General features: G+C 35.5%; 1 protein-coding gene across 3 annotated transcripts in view; it reads left to right on the top strand.

Moving 5' to 3' along the window:
- Positions 1-15726, top strand: part of grik2 (glutamate receptor, ionotropic, kainate 2) — a 266090-nt gene that overhangs the window by 143271 nt on the left and 107093 nt on the right. The window lies entirely within an intron of this gene.

The raw sequence follows: 15726 nt of genomic DNA, 5'->3' as shown, positions 1-15726 counted from the left end.
AACTATAGATCGTATTATTATAAACTTTCTTGGAAAAATGTCTTTTATGTAAACCATGTTTGCTATTAATTCATTTAGGGCTAGAATATGTTCATTGTCTTCCAATCGAGTCGAGTTGACATTAGAAGCTTGCCACGCCTGGACTGTTACACCAATGCATTAGCATGTTAAAGCGATTTCATTGAGGAGCCTAGCTTTCTTAACTAGTAAGTACTGAACTTCCTTGGTTTTGGAGGGGGAAGTGTCTTTCACTGGAAATCTCGCCCCCTTCTACTTTGAAAATACCTGTGAAACCGGTTTAATTCGTCACAGCCAGCACTCCCGCAGAGAGGGGGGTTGTACTCGTTAATGTCTTAGCCGGAACACATCATTATATTTCATTTTGTATTCTATAAAAAAATCATTTGCCCAGCTTAACACTATTGCTGTTGTTTTTATCCTGTAAAGCGCTTTGAGGAGCACAGCTTTCTCACCACTTAGATTACTTTTTGATACCATCCTTACACAAAGCAGAAACTTCTTGTATTTTCCGATGACGTACAAGTGGAAAGATTACAGATTTTAATCGTCTTTTTTCTGAACCAGGGAAAATCTGATCATGTTTTTATATAACAATAATAAAAAACTTTATTTTACATATCACCTTTAAAAGTGGCATCTCAAAGCAATACAGTAGATGTAAACCACAGATTACAAAGTAAATACCCAGACATACGCAAATGCGTTTTTAATAAAATGCTTTTATTCATTCAGCAGAGAGAGAGCGTAAAACCTGGGCATAACAGCTGTTCCTTTTTCTGATCACCCGCTCTCTGGATAAACGTCTCACCTGTCCTGTTCTTTGCTTTCCTAATTTGCTGATTATGCCTTCTGCGATCCACTCCTGCCCTCACACCTAAAGAAGACTATTTTAAATTTCTTTACGCGGTCCATTGTGCAATTAACCCTTGTATGTGCTGTCCTTAAGGTGATATCACATAAAGGTGATATGTAAAATAATGTTTTTATTATTGTTATAGAGAAACATAATCGGATTTTACCCGGTTCAGAAACAAATATCTTAAGTATACTAGTTTGTCACTAGTATATTTTTAATACAGTCTTTGGTGTGCTCTAGAGGATCCTTGTGATATTTCGAGCTCTGGTTGAATGATAAGTGTCGCAGTTTAAATAAATTTCGTAGTTAGAAATTATGGAACGCTCTGTTAAAAGCAAGGGAGTTTTTATGTCTGTTGCAGTTTTTTTGCAACATGAATATAATTATATCATTATTAATTTCTTTAGATACGCGATTCCATATTATATTCCCTTTTAATCAAATTCTAAAAGTATGCTTGTTGACTCCGGTATCACGTTAGTTAAAGACTTCGATGCTTAAAATGTTTAGGGAGAAATGGAATACTGGTGTGTATGTTTTCTTTAAAGTACCGAGACCAGCCATATACTGTATGTTTAAGTTCCAAAATTAATATCGTTTATGGCCTTCACACGCGTTACAGTATGCTCCTATTCTTTTTATGCTCAGGTACTAAGATTTCCCTTCAGTGGTAAAATTCCATATAAATATTCAATACTTAAACGGGCACAGTTAAGACATTAAATATACATATACATACTGTATACAGTACAGTTTGCATACGGTAATATATTTATGTTCCTAAATCAATCTCTTTTATGAGCATGTGAAAGGCATGGTGAATCGATTCTCAAAAATCACTGTACTTTGCATGATTGGAAACAAATGCGTGATTGCGAAATGCTGTGGTGTTTCTTTTACAAAGACGGTCAATGAAAAAAATAATGTGGACCATTGCAATACTTTGAGTTTACAGCTTGTCCAAGGTCATTCATTATTAATACTATTAGTAATATCTTCGTTAAAGACTTTGATGGCGACAGCTTTATGAGCTCCACCTTGCGGAAATTCCGGATACTATTATTTTGCTTGCGGTATTATAGGAGAATTTATGGTAACTAGCGGTATTTACCGGTAACTCGCGGTAGACTGCATAAAGCGCACCGGAAAATAATGCGGTATCGCCCGCGCATTTTGATTGGCTGCATCTGTAGATATAACTTTTGGGTAGTTTCTAATTAAATCTTGATCACCTCTCTCCTTTTTAAAAACAAATACTATTTTGAATCTTGAAGGAATTTAAAATAAGTTAACTATTTTATTTATTTTATTACAAATACAAATTAATATTTTCTTATAACATACTGTAAATAGATTTCTGATGTTAGCATTAAGTTATGTTTAACTTTCTCAGGATTATATAATATTATGTTGTGCAGGTATATTACAAAAATTAATTATGGGACACAGGACCTCTAAATTTTTATTTAAGCTATCAAAGATTTATAACCTTATAAAATAGTTAATGCTTTTTGTAGCTTTGACATAAGTTTTTTTATAAGACATTGCTTTCTGTAAATGTTAAGTTTTTAGATTATTTTAAACATACAGTATATATAACATTTTAATTGTATTAATTGTACTTGAAGCAATACATTGTGTTGAGTTAAATTGTATATTGTATCTCGACACATGTCCCATCTGCATGAAAATATGAAAATAAAATAATAATATGACAATAATATTTCACATTAAAACACTTTTCTGTTTAACTACCAGGGAACTGCATTCAATTCTTAATGCAATTCATGTAAGTCATTTCACCAATGCTTGATGTGCACAGTCAAGCTCTCATCTAAGCTGCCAAAAGCTGCAGTCACACAGGACTAAATACCACCACATAGATAAGTACAAATCCTTTTGACAAAGACACCCCACTGAGAAAAGTGGACAGGCTATGTCAGTTTCTCTTTGAGAAATTCTGGACCATTACCTCACCTTCTCTCATGGGACATCAGAAAGTCAAGATATATACCAAGCTGACGGTTTATGTTCTACAACATCTACTACTATCCTGACCATGTTATATCAGTAAGACGTCTGAAGGCATGTACTCTTTAAACTATGGAAAATATGAGCAATAAAGACACCAGAAAGACATTTACAACAAAAAGAAAGAAAATAATGGAACGTCTTCTGCATGCCTATGTACAGTATATACTGTACATTAAAAACACATTGCGGTAATTTGCTGTTGTCACATAGACAATGGTAGAAGTGAAGTACCCATTTAAAGCATTCCAAGCAATAATGTATTAAGAGATTGATTTATAGTCTTGTATCAGCACTCCTGTTGGCTAACCCACTTTTCAGTCCAGTGATGTGTGTTGCCATATCTTACATAATAAGCAAGATAAATACACTGAAATGCACCATAAAGTCAAACAAAAAATTCCCAAACTATATTGAAGAAAAAAATGTACAGTATATCTGTCTACCATGCTAACTTTGTGTTTTGTTTAGTTATATTATGGGTGACACACTGGCAAGGTGGTTAGAGCTGTTGTCCTTCATATCATCCCAGTTTTGCTTCTTCCACTTTGATGTTCTGAGGGGACTTTCATGCCCTCCACATTAGTTTTCCCTGAATGCATTGGTTTCCAAACTGAATTTCCGAACTGAATGCTATTCAGTTGAATTGGTGTTTTGAAACAGTCCCTTCAATTCGCATCCACTATGTGTACTGTGATGGACTTCCATCCCATCCAGGGTGTAGTGCTGCCTTGTGCCCCATAGGTTAGGCATGGGATCTCCACAGCCTTCTAAGAATAAAGCAATTACTCAAAATGATAATTATACTGTGTATTTGTCTTCTCTGGAGGAAAACATTTTGACATTACTGTAATGTCTTTCTTTATATTGAATATAAATTTGCATTATTACTTTATCTTCATTTGCTTCACTTAGTTTAAATTTAATATGTTTGACTTTGACTATAACATTTTTGAGATTTGGACTTCATGAGATCTCATGAGTTTAAGGGGTGAAACAACAGCATCAAAGAGTATCAAAATTCCATAAACATCTGAAATGTTATTTTTTCGTTATTCATTTGGAATATGGCTCCTTATAAAATATGCAGTAGTTTTGACAATTACAATAAACATCCAAATTGGTAGTCATGGGTTGTTTGGCTAAAAAATCTGTCTTGGATATCTCAGAAAAATGTTTCAGAGAAATTCCTGTATCCCAAGGCTTTAGAAATGTTTTTTGCTTAACAGGGAGCTACTTTGTAGGAGGAGCTGACTCCAATAAAATTAAAGGCAATTATAAGATGTGATAAAGGGCCAGAAGGGCCTTACCTGAAATAAGATGCAGCTTTCTAATGTAACAGTGCTATTTTAGTATGAAGAGTAGATTGTTTTGAGGCATACACAAGGATGATAGGTTTATTGTACATTTATCTCAGAAATTAATGAAAAAAAACACTGGTCTTCTAGGCTCTGAATGCATGCTGTGTTGCTGATTGACCTTGGATGGATAAAACCACCAAGAGAAAAATTTTATTATTGTTAAAAATTGATACAAAAATGTAAGAGGAATCTATAATTGTACAATACAAGGAGTATGTTTCTTGTTTTGAGAATCAAGTATGATCTGAAATACTTTCACATGATATATAATAGAGAAATAATCAAAAGTATAAAAAAAAACAATTTATTTCAAGATATTAGAATATAAAGTACAGATTTTTTACTTCATTCTGAAATGAAAAGGACTAATTTAAAAAATCAGTTAACAGCGGATAATTAGCTTAATGGGTAATTAAACCCTCAAAGGTATTGTATTTAATTATCAGAACTTAATTAGCTGCTACTATATAATTCAGGTACTGCATAGATACAGTATGCTGCATTATAAACCTAAATTCTCTTAGAATTAAGTCACATTATATATGATGCTATGCCTTCTGTTGAGGAATCCAGTGATTTGCTTACTTATTAGTTTTTAAACCAAAATTTAGTGCATCTTAGAAGTGCATTATTTATGATCATTGCAGTGGTTTGATTCATTAATATACACTTCTGTGGCAATCCTGACCTTTGTGAATGTCAAGAATACAACGTGTGGAGAGTTAGAAAGCTAAACGTTCTTGATAAGAGATAGTTGCCAAAAATCAACTAAAAGCTAAGTAGGTCACTTGATGTTGGCAGCAGCGTTATTTACATTAATCATCACTTATCATATGTCATGCCAATAACTGGACATATTTTTGGATTTCAACTGGATCAGAATGGACTTTTTTACACATATGAAATTTGAAGGATTTTATTTCAGCACTACATGTTGTATCTTCTTTGGAAGGATTTTGCACAAGGAAACATTATGGGATCTAAAATTAAGTATTTTTTCAAGGACAATAACTCACATTGTATCTTGCTTTGTCTTCTGAGCTTTCTTAATTTCAGAAACATTACACAAATTGTATTTTAGCCTCTGAAAAATAAATTTCTGTTTGTGAAAGATATTGTTAATCTATAGAGATGAATTAAACAGCAAATACTTAAAACAGTGTCAGATTTCTAAAAAAACAATAAATCCATCACATAGTTCTCAAAGATTCACTGACTGATTTCATTTCACCACCTTTGAAGGTTCTCTAAATGGCTTAGAATCAGACACAGGAAAAGCAAATATAGGTGTATGTCTTCTGATTTTTTCTGCAGTTTGGTCTCTGTGTCAGTTATTTAAAGCATTCAAAAATGTACTGTAAATGTTGGGGCAAATGTATACCGGTAAATCAATGCAGGTAAAATCTTACAATTCAGTTATTATTATATCAGCCATTATTAGATCAGCATCTGCTGCACATTCATCTTTAAAAGAGAAAGCAGTTTTAGTTTGTGTAATATTGTAATATTCAACAAACCTAGGTCAAACATAAGGTTCTCACTAATATATGTGTTTCTATGAACATCGCATACAATAGTTTGCATAATTTACAAATTTGCACGCCCAAGTATAAAAGTATTACATTGTCTGCAATACAAATTTAATAATTTGTAAGAAACAAAATTCAAAATAACAGCTATGACACGTGTAATACAGACTATTACCTATGCAGTGGCAGAGGTTCTTTTATAAAGGAGAAATGTGCAACAGCAGATTAACAACAGATACAGATTTTTACAATTGCAGGAAAACATGAATGCAAGGAAAATAAAATGAATGAAAGGAAAAATGATCATTTTTCCATAACACTAAAAGTTCAAACTGAATAATAAAAGAATTTAAGCACTTAAATACTTGTTTGGAGCAAAAATCTTTTCAACAAAAATATTGTGGCATTATAGTGCAGTAATGCCCTGGGTGCATTTATTGACTGCATGTAATATCTGTGTGGAGTTTGTTCTCCTTGTGTTTGCTTGGGTTTCCTCCCACAGTTCAGAAATATACTGGGAAGCTAACTGGCTTCTGGGAAATTTGGTCTTAGATGTCAGTGTGTTAGTATACTATATGTGTCTGACCTATGATGGCTGCAAAACTGAACTCTCATGTGTGAGAAACAAAATAATGGAATTTATAAATAAAATAAAAATATTTTAGTTAACACACAAAAACTACTTAATTTCTAAAAAGATCCCTATTAGTCTTTATTCCTACTTTAAATTTATCTTGATGTATTTTGTGCTATTTCTGTTGTGTCTTTCAAGTAAGATACAGTACATATCATTCCATCGTTTCATCGAAGATTCAGTTGAGCTTGATAGGAAAAAACTAATTAAATATGCTGTTTGTGAGCCTTTTAAAAAATGTCCTTCAGAAAAGAATATTAGAATTTGTTGTTAAGGACATCCTTGTAGGAAGGTAACTCATGTAGTGTGTGATTTAAGATGTACATGGCGTAATTAAAATCGAGGTGCACTCATCATTGTTCCAAAGAGGAACGTGATTGGAATCTATGAACCAAACAGTGCTCTGCTGGCTTTTCTTGGACTATGAATGTCTAATTGCTGACAACTATTTCATTTCAAATTATTCATTAAAACAGAGGCTGTTTAGCATTAAAGCAATCATTTGCATTCATAACTTTGACATTAATTAGAAATGTGACTGGTAATGGTTAGAGCTGCTCAAATGTCAAGCCTTTTCTGATTTTATTAATTCAGCAACCATATGCTGATGATGCCTTTTATTGCTCCTTAAAGACAGATAGTGTGGCAAGCATCAGGAAACAGGGATTTGTTGTGCTTTTTCATTTATCAGTGCTTTGATATCTTAAGGACAGAAACCTGAAAAAAGGTGGCCTGTTGACACTGCACGGCTGCCGGTTCAAATCATGCAGCCGGCAGAGGAATCCTACTCCGTTGGGCTCCTGAGCAAGGCCCTTAACTCCAAGTGTACCAGGGGTGCTATACAATGGCTGACCCTGCGCTATGACCCCAAGCTTCTCTCCCTGTCTGTGTGTCTCATGGAGAGCAAGCTGGGGTATCTGAAAAGACAAACTTCTAATGCAAGAAATTGTATATGGCTAATAAAGTGATCTTCTCTTATCTTAACTCACAACTGAGTTAAGTTATCTGAGTTATCTGAGTTATCTGTATTGTTTACATTCAAACTGTCTGCATGTTTACTTGCACATTGTCTATTGTTTGTTTGTACATTGTCTTGATGCACTGTTGTACTCCCTATTTACTCACGACTGCACAGCAAGACACAGCAACAACCGCATCATCAAGTTTGCCGATGACACCACTATAATAGGACTGATCAGTGATGATGACGAGTCCACTTACAGGGATGAAGTTGTACAGCTGCTTAGGTGGTGTCATAGCAATAACCTGGACTTGAACATAAAGAAAACGAAAGAGCTAATAGTGGACTTTCGGAGACACAGGCCACACACTCACAGCCCGCTCAGTATTGATGGTACGAAAGTGGAAACAGTCACCAGCTTTAGGTTTTTGGGAATTCACATCTCTAAAGATCTAACCTGGACTGTGAACACTGACTCTATCATGAAGAAGGCTCAGCAGCGCCTTTATTTCTTGAGGTGCCTCAAGCGATGGGGGATGCCAATACATGTGTTGGTGAACTTCTACCGCTGCACTATCGAGAGCGTCCTCACCAACGGGATCACCGTGTGGTATGGCAACACCTCTTCGCGAGAAAGAAAGGCACTGCAGAGAATGGTCAATATGGCCCAGAAGATCATCGGCTGCGGTCTCACCGAGATTAAACAGCTCTATGAGGACCGCTGCCGTTGTAGAATTCTGGCCATCACAGAGGACAGTCACCACCCAGGGCATGAGCTCTTCACCCCACTGCCCTCAGGCAAGAGATATAAGAGCATACAGACACTTACCACTAGATTCTTCAATAGCTTCTATCCACAAGCAGTGAGACTGGCGAACACATTTAGCCATCCCCCTCGGACCACACCTACACCATCACCATCTACCTCATTGTAATTTATTTATTGTACGTCTCCAGTCATTGTTTACACGTCTGTATTGTTTACATTCAAACTGTCTGCATGTTTACTTGCACATTGTCTATTGTTTGTACATTGTCTTGATGCACTGTTTGCACTTTGTTTTGTTTTTTACACTTGTTTTACAATCGAGAGACTTTCTGTAAGTAAGAATTCCATTGTACCAGTACCGGTTACATATGGCAATAAAGTTCAAGTTCAAGTTCAAGTAACTTGCAGATAGCAGAGCAAACTGGCAACCCACTGAAGCTAAGCAAGTGTGAGCCTGGTCAGTATCTGAATGGGAGACCTCCCGGGAAAAACTAAGGTTGCTGCTGGAAGAGGAAGAGGTAAGAGTGTTTGTTAGCAGGGGGCACTCACCCTGCGGTCCATGTGGGTCCTAATGCTCCAGTATAGTGATGGGGACACTATACTGAAAAAAGGCACCATCCTTCGAATAAAACGTAAAACCGAGGTCCTGACTCTCTGTGGTCATTAAAAATCCCAAGTTGTTTCTCAAAAAGAGTAGGGGTGTAACCCTGGCGTCCTGGTCAAAATTTCCTATTGACCCTTCAATCGTGGCCTCCTAATAATCCCCCTCTATGAATTGGGTTCATTACCCTGCTCTCCTCCCCACTGATAGTTGAAGTGTGGTGAGCATTCTGGCGCACTATGGCTGCCATCGCATCATCCAGGTGGGTGCTGCACATTGGTGTCGGTGGAGGGGAGTCCCTATTATTTGTGAAGTGCTTTGAGTGGAGTGTTCAGAACACTTTATATTCCATTCATAAGCCATTTATAAATGCGACTGACTACCCTTTTCCTAAATCTAAGCCAATAAATGTGGCCACTCTTTTGTAAAAAACATAGGGCTTTCTAAAAATGTTAAAAAGGAATGTCTATCTTGTCCCTGCTGGATTTTTCCCCAAAACACATGGCAAGGCATTGCTGAAAAAGTGATTAGAAATATTATGATGATGCCTGGGGCAGACCACAATTGAGGCACAGCTTTTCAGGTGGGGCTTCAAGCACAGACACTCCCTACACACAAGTCCTAAACAGTGGTTTATTGACTGGAACTACTGTAAGTGGATTATGACTTCTACCCAGCACAGTAGATGTGGGTGGTCATTGGCCCAAGGTGCAGCATAGATGTGTGTGGGTCATTGTTGGACAGTCTTACCCATGTGTCTGTATCAGTGTTCTAGCAGCTTGGCCGGTAGGTAAACTGCTTAGGATCAGGTAGTCTAGCTGGCCTTCAGCCTGAAGCTGGTTTACCTGTATATATAGCAACTGCCGAGCAGTTGGAGCTTTATAGCTTGGTAGCTGCATTGTGGCAAACGCTGTTGCTGTAGCGGCAAAGTTGTTTTTTTAGGATAGGCTGGGAAGAAAATTGCACTGAGGCAAGCTGCTGTTTGCAACTCCGAGACTGGCTTTTTTAGCAGTTAAAGATAGAGTCTTAGCACAGAGGCTAGATTTTTCAGATTGTGCAAAGGCAGAGGCTAATGTGGAGGTGCTGTTACACCCAGACTTGTTCTCCCGATCGTCATTAATCTTTCCTGGTTCAGTACACTATATGACCTAGAGCAGGGTGCTAAGATGATGCCTTCTCTGGTGATTGCTGGCATCTAGTCGCTTGTGAGTTGCATATAACCATCTTAGGTTTGAGAAAAGCCTTAGAAAAATCTAGGAGTTCCCAGGGAACGTAACATCCCACGAGGACACGGCCCCTTGTGGCATCACAATATATTGGAGTATGCATGCATTTTTTAAAATATAATCTGTAAAATATTATGTGATTTGAACACCCTAACATAGAAAATACAAGAAAGTCTGGAATTACCTAAAGTATTTTCTATGAAAGGAAGTAAAATGATAGTTAAATAATTAGTTAATCATAATTGCTACCAAAGCACTTAAACAGCCAGAGATTAAATTATAATTTGTTCCTGACATTGGTAGAATCTTCCTGATTCTAAAATACCATCTGTACGTTAAAAATGGTGTCTTCAGTTGAAGGAATCACACATGTTTAACACACCAGTGAAAGTACCTTAAATATTAGAGCTTAAGAGCTTAAGAATCCAGACTCATTTAAGTGATGCGATTTCATGGTCTGCAGAGATGAATTTAGAACAAGTGATGTATGTGCTCTATAGGAATGCAGCTGCACTTTAGTGGAACCATCAAGATACACGATGAGAACCAGTGGTAAGGAAAATAATCTTCCACACAACACCTATAAAAAGTTGAGAGTTTAAGTATAGTATATGTATAAACTTTAAGTATATATATAAACTTTAATTTCAATAATTAAATTTATCATCTAAGGTATACAAAATCAAATATTACAATATTTTACACTATTTGCTAGTTTATTTATGAGCCTCATTTGAAAAACTGTCCTCTCTTAAATATTGAGAATCCTGGGTAATGGGCATGTCAGAGCACTCATGTATTTTGAAAAAATATCTCTCATTTTAGCGTTAATCCAGCATCAGCAGGGTCCGCTTGTCAGCACGCCCATCTCCATTTGGTGGTTTGAACTGACGTTGCCATGAAATGCGACCGAGAATACTCGCTCCGCCTGCCGACGGGGGGTGGGGGGGAGGAGAACAAAGTAATGTAGCCAATTCATAGAGGGGGATTATTAGGAGGCATGGGAAATTTTGGCCAGGATGCCAGGGTTACACCCCTACTCTTTTCGAGAAACACCCTGGGATTTTTAATGACCACAGAGAGTCAGGATCTCGGTTTTACATCTCATACAAAAACGGCACTCATTTTACGGTAGTGTCCCCGTCACTATACTGGGGCATTCGGACCCACATGCTGGCCTCACTTACACCTCTTCCAGCAGCAACCTTAGTTTTTCCCAGGAGGTCTCCCATCCAGGTACTGACCAGCCTCACACCTGCTTAGCTTCAGTGGGTTGCCAATTATAAGTTGCAGGGTGACATAGCTGCTGGCTCATTTTGAAAAAAAAAAACCTGACCAAACTATATTTCAGACAGGAAATTCAAACTGTCACTCACCAATTGTAATGAACATGTTCTAAACAATAATTATGTAATCATCAGATCATGTTTTTCTAATAATAAAATGTCTATTTAAATTAGAGGATACTATTCTTCCATTCCACAAATGACTTAAAAAGCAGTTTTAATAATATTGTTTGCATCTTTAAAAAACCTATAGTAGTTTATCTTGGAAATGGTCTGTTATCAACTCATATTTTAGTTCTTACATTATTTTAGAAACACATGTGGTATGAATTTAAAACATCACAAATGGAATTCTGAAACTGAGCAGCATAAGAAAAAAACACACATTCTCCCTATGTTAATTAGAATGTTTAAGTGCAGAAGTGCTGGTGAGGTTATATAAATTCAGCAAATGTGTAGGCTGAATTATACATTGAAAAAACATCTCCACAAACTAGTATACTCAATTTCCCATGTGAATGTAACCTTAATTCTTTATATATATTACTGAAATTTGTTTAGGGTACAAAAATGATTGGAAATGTGTTCTACACAATTCTTTTACAGGATGTTATGGTCCCCAATGTATATTTCATTTAAGGAGCTGTTTAAATTTCTAAAAAGTTAAAGCACTGTCACTGGCTGTGACATTTGTGCATTGAGCATTTTACAATGAATTCCAGAGTGCAGACCTGAATTGTTTTCAAGTTTAAAGTAATTGGCAAAATCATTGTAAAAATGGTGATGTGATAAAGCCATTTTTCCATTTCTTTTTTCAATCCGTGTTGAGACCTAATGTAGTAGATTTTGAGTCTATCTGGTTGTATGCTGGATTTTTTAAGACTCATAACTCATGTATTTTTAAACAATCCATTTAAATTTGCAATAATTTGGATGGTTTGCAAGATATGTGGGATATTAATGGCTTACGCTCTGGAAGTTGAAAAAAGAAACATCAGAAGAATTCCAATGCACTTTGGTGCTGTAGAATTATAAAGAACACCAACACCGTATTTAATTTTACTCCAGAGTTCACTAGAGAGCATGTTGAGAAGTAAGAGAACACGAGCTTTAATAAGCATACAATGCAATTTAACAGTTCATAAAACAGTAAAAATTAATCCCGGTCAGGGAGATTTATTAAATCTTTCTGTAAAATTGGGTGTGGGATGTGAGAGCAACTGTGAATTAAGAAAAAATGGTTTCAGGAGTAATATATTTTATTAGCTGACATAGGGGAGAAAAAGCTTTTAAACTATTTAGCTACAATTTAATTCAATGACATAATTGTCTTTAATGAGATGTTTATGAGGAGAAACCTCAAGCTGTTAAAATTTATAATAGTATTTCCATTGTGGAATGGGAAAAACATTCTTCAGCGTCTACTGCAGTTCTATTCTTCATCTTCTGCTGTTATGCAAACAGAAAATAAATCATAATAAGGACAATAGCATTTAGTAATTTGGTGATTCAGGACTATTTCAGTAAGCATGTTATTATTATTATTTTTGTTGTTGTTGTTTTTGCTATTTAAACAATGCCATGTACAGGTGTCAACATTTAATATCAACATTACAATGTCTAACAGTAATTTAAAATCCCGTTATATTTATTGTTGATGGATGTTTGGATTAGGACTCTTTATATACCAATTCCAAATAAATTATGGTTGCATCTGGTAAATATAAAATAATCTAATTAATTTCAGAGCCCTCACAATTGTGCTTTAAATGTAATTTAACACAAAAAAAAGATCCTGGAACAAAACATAGCTGATTAATGAAAGCTTAGGAAAAAGACAAGCCCCATTTTCTTACCAATTTTACCAACAACATTGGTTTGAATGAATCCGACTTGCGATCACTGCTTCACAATCATTCCACCTAATTGCAGCAGCACTTAAATTCAACCCAGGATTAATTTATTTTTTCAGACTGAACTTTTGACCTTAGGTAATTTAGGGCTGGACACCTTTTTTATATGGCCTAAGAGTCACCTCTTTAGCCAAGAAAATTAAAGCCAAAGACATTCCTGTGACATGTACTTATTATAGGGTTGATCTGCGCAATAGTTATTTCTATCAAACTGAAGCTAATCAGTTTGCAAATCAAAGCAAAACCCTGAGTTGTGCCAAATGGCCTCTTGCATTCATCTTATGGTGACTTTTCTTAGTCCGATAAAAGCCTTTTGTCCTTTGCTTAACAAACTAGACATGACATTTTCTTTCTGTATCTTAACTACTAAGCCTTACATCATCAGTAGTAGATGAATAAGTTTTATAATTTAGAATTATAATTCACAACTCTGTATTGACCATGTGGTACCATTATTTTGGTTGACTGTAATGAAAGCCTGCCTGGTTTGTTAGCAAAAGTACTATCTACTGTAAAAAAGTCTTTAAAAAATCTAAATGAATATTAAAAAACCTCTCTGCTATTTGGTAAGTACAGTACATCATTGGATTATAAATAGCTAAATGCAATATAAACCTTTTAAAAAACAGCACGTAGGGCTTTTTTCCCCTAGTTTGTTTACAAAAATGTTAGTTTAGCATCCCTAGTGATTCTGAGAATATGGTTTGTTTGTAAAATTGCTTTGATTAATAAAAAGACGACATGGCATCATGAGATACTGCTTCTTGTTGACACAACTCTCATTTTAGCAGTCTGCACAGGGGGTTTCTAGGAGCAGCCACCTTCTAGCCAAGGAATTTTTAATGCAGGTCTGCCTCTCCTATCAGTTCAGTGATTGTCTGCCATTTTCTGTTCTGTCACTTGACTGACAGAACTGTGTTTTGCAGAAGTGATTAACAACATTTTTCCAGAGTAGTTGGATGAGTGACAGGCCCATAATGTTGTATAAACATGACTCACAGCATATTTACTGATGCAGGCAGCCTAATGCTGCCTGCGTTTCCCATCACACTTTCACTTTCCCCAACAAATTCATAGCAATTTAGCATTGCATTTTTTATAACATCATCTTATTGCTCTGGTATTTTCTGAGCCATGTCCATGTTACAAATTTGGCTTATTTTACAAAAAAAAAAAAGTTTATTAACCTTGTCAGCCTTCTGTTTTGTGCTGCAGAAAGGGAGTCTCTTAACCGGTCACAGCCCAGTGGTGGCCATTTCAGATTGATAGCAATAATGAATGGATTTCATTACTGCCAACAGCTCTTCTTTACTAGTGACAGAACTATTTAAGAAGATAACCTTAGTGAAAGTGTGCTTATCTGTACCATTTTTCTTTTTTTTTCTAGGAGACTAAAGGTGTAGACAATCTAGTTAATCCTTTCCCTGACTGATTCACCTTGCACATTTAGAATACATACAGACCTCTTAACCTTAGTTCATATAAGTGTGTAATAGAAAAAAAAAACATTTCAGACAAAGTCTAAATAAAAAAAAATGTTTTCAATAGAATAAACAAATTTAGTGATACAGTAGTTAATATGTGTTAAGTGCTGGCTGATTAAAAACATGTATTAGTAGTCTCAGTACTTTGTACAATAATTCCATTTTTTTCTTGTATCCATCACCGGTGATTTGGAATCAGCGTTCGGTTTTGCTAAGACAGCAAAGCGAGCACAGCAGCACAACAGGACTTGATCCCTCTGAGACTTTTGCCAGCGAACACTATAGGTCACACCTACTGTAGCTGATAGATATTGACAATAGAATAAATAAATAGAAGTAGGCATCTGGGTTAGACTGGTTAAATGATCACCTGCTTAATGAGCATCGAAACATTCAGTTTTCTACTGCTGTTTGATTTTGACAGCCATTCTACTAAGCAAACCAAGCTGAGCCCAAGGGGATCCAGATAAATTCCTAATGGGGTGGCAAGATATTTTTATTTTTCATTGTTTGGGTTCATCAAATTACTGCAAGTACCTGCCATCATTTTTGCCTCAATTGTTTCAATCAATCTGTTTCCCCAGGATTCAGCCATATGATCACCTTCTTCTCTAAAATTCACTCCAGTTTATAATTGTTCAGCTTTAGCAATTCTCATTTATATTATACTAAACAATTACAAGATAGAAGCAAATATTGAGTTATTATATTATTATATTATATCAATGCAGTTTGTGTCCTGTAGTTTCATTTACTACGAGGAGAGTAATAAGATACCAGAAAAAATAATGTAATTTTTATCAAGAACTGAGAATTGTACAATATAAGATTAACAGGGTGTAGAATTATATAATTTATAGCAGTCTTAAACATTCAACTAAAATGTTTAAAATAATTAAACAATAATTTATTTTGCTAAAAATGTGATCTTAGACTCCTTTATCTATGACCTCAATATATACTGTATATATACATTTTATATCCATGCTAGCATATTTTACCAACATTCCAGACAAGTCCTAATTAGATTGTATATCTGTGGAATATGTTAATT

The sequence above is a fragment of the Lepisosteus platostomus genome, chromosome 3, assembly GCF_059453375.1.
Source record: "Lepisosteus platostomus isolate fLepPlt1 chromosome 3, fLepPlt1.hap1, whole genome shotgun sequence".
Classification (NCBI taxonomy): domain Eukaryota; kingdom Metazoa; phylum Chordata; class Actinopteri; order Semionotiformes; family Lepisosteidae; genus Lepisosteus; species Lepisosteus platostomus.
The sequence above is the reverse complement of the archived record's forward strand: the minus strand, read 5'-3'. Positions and strand labels throughout refer to the sequence as shown.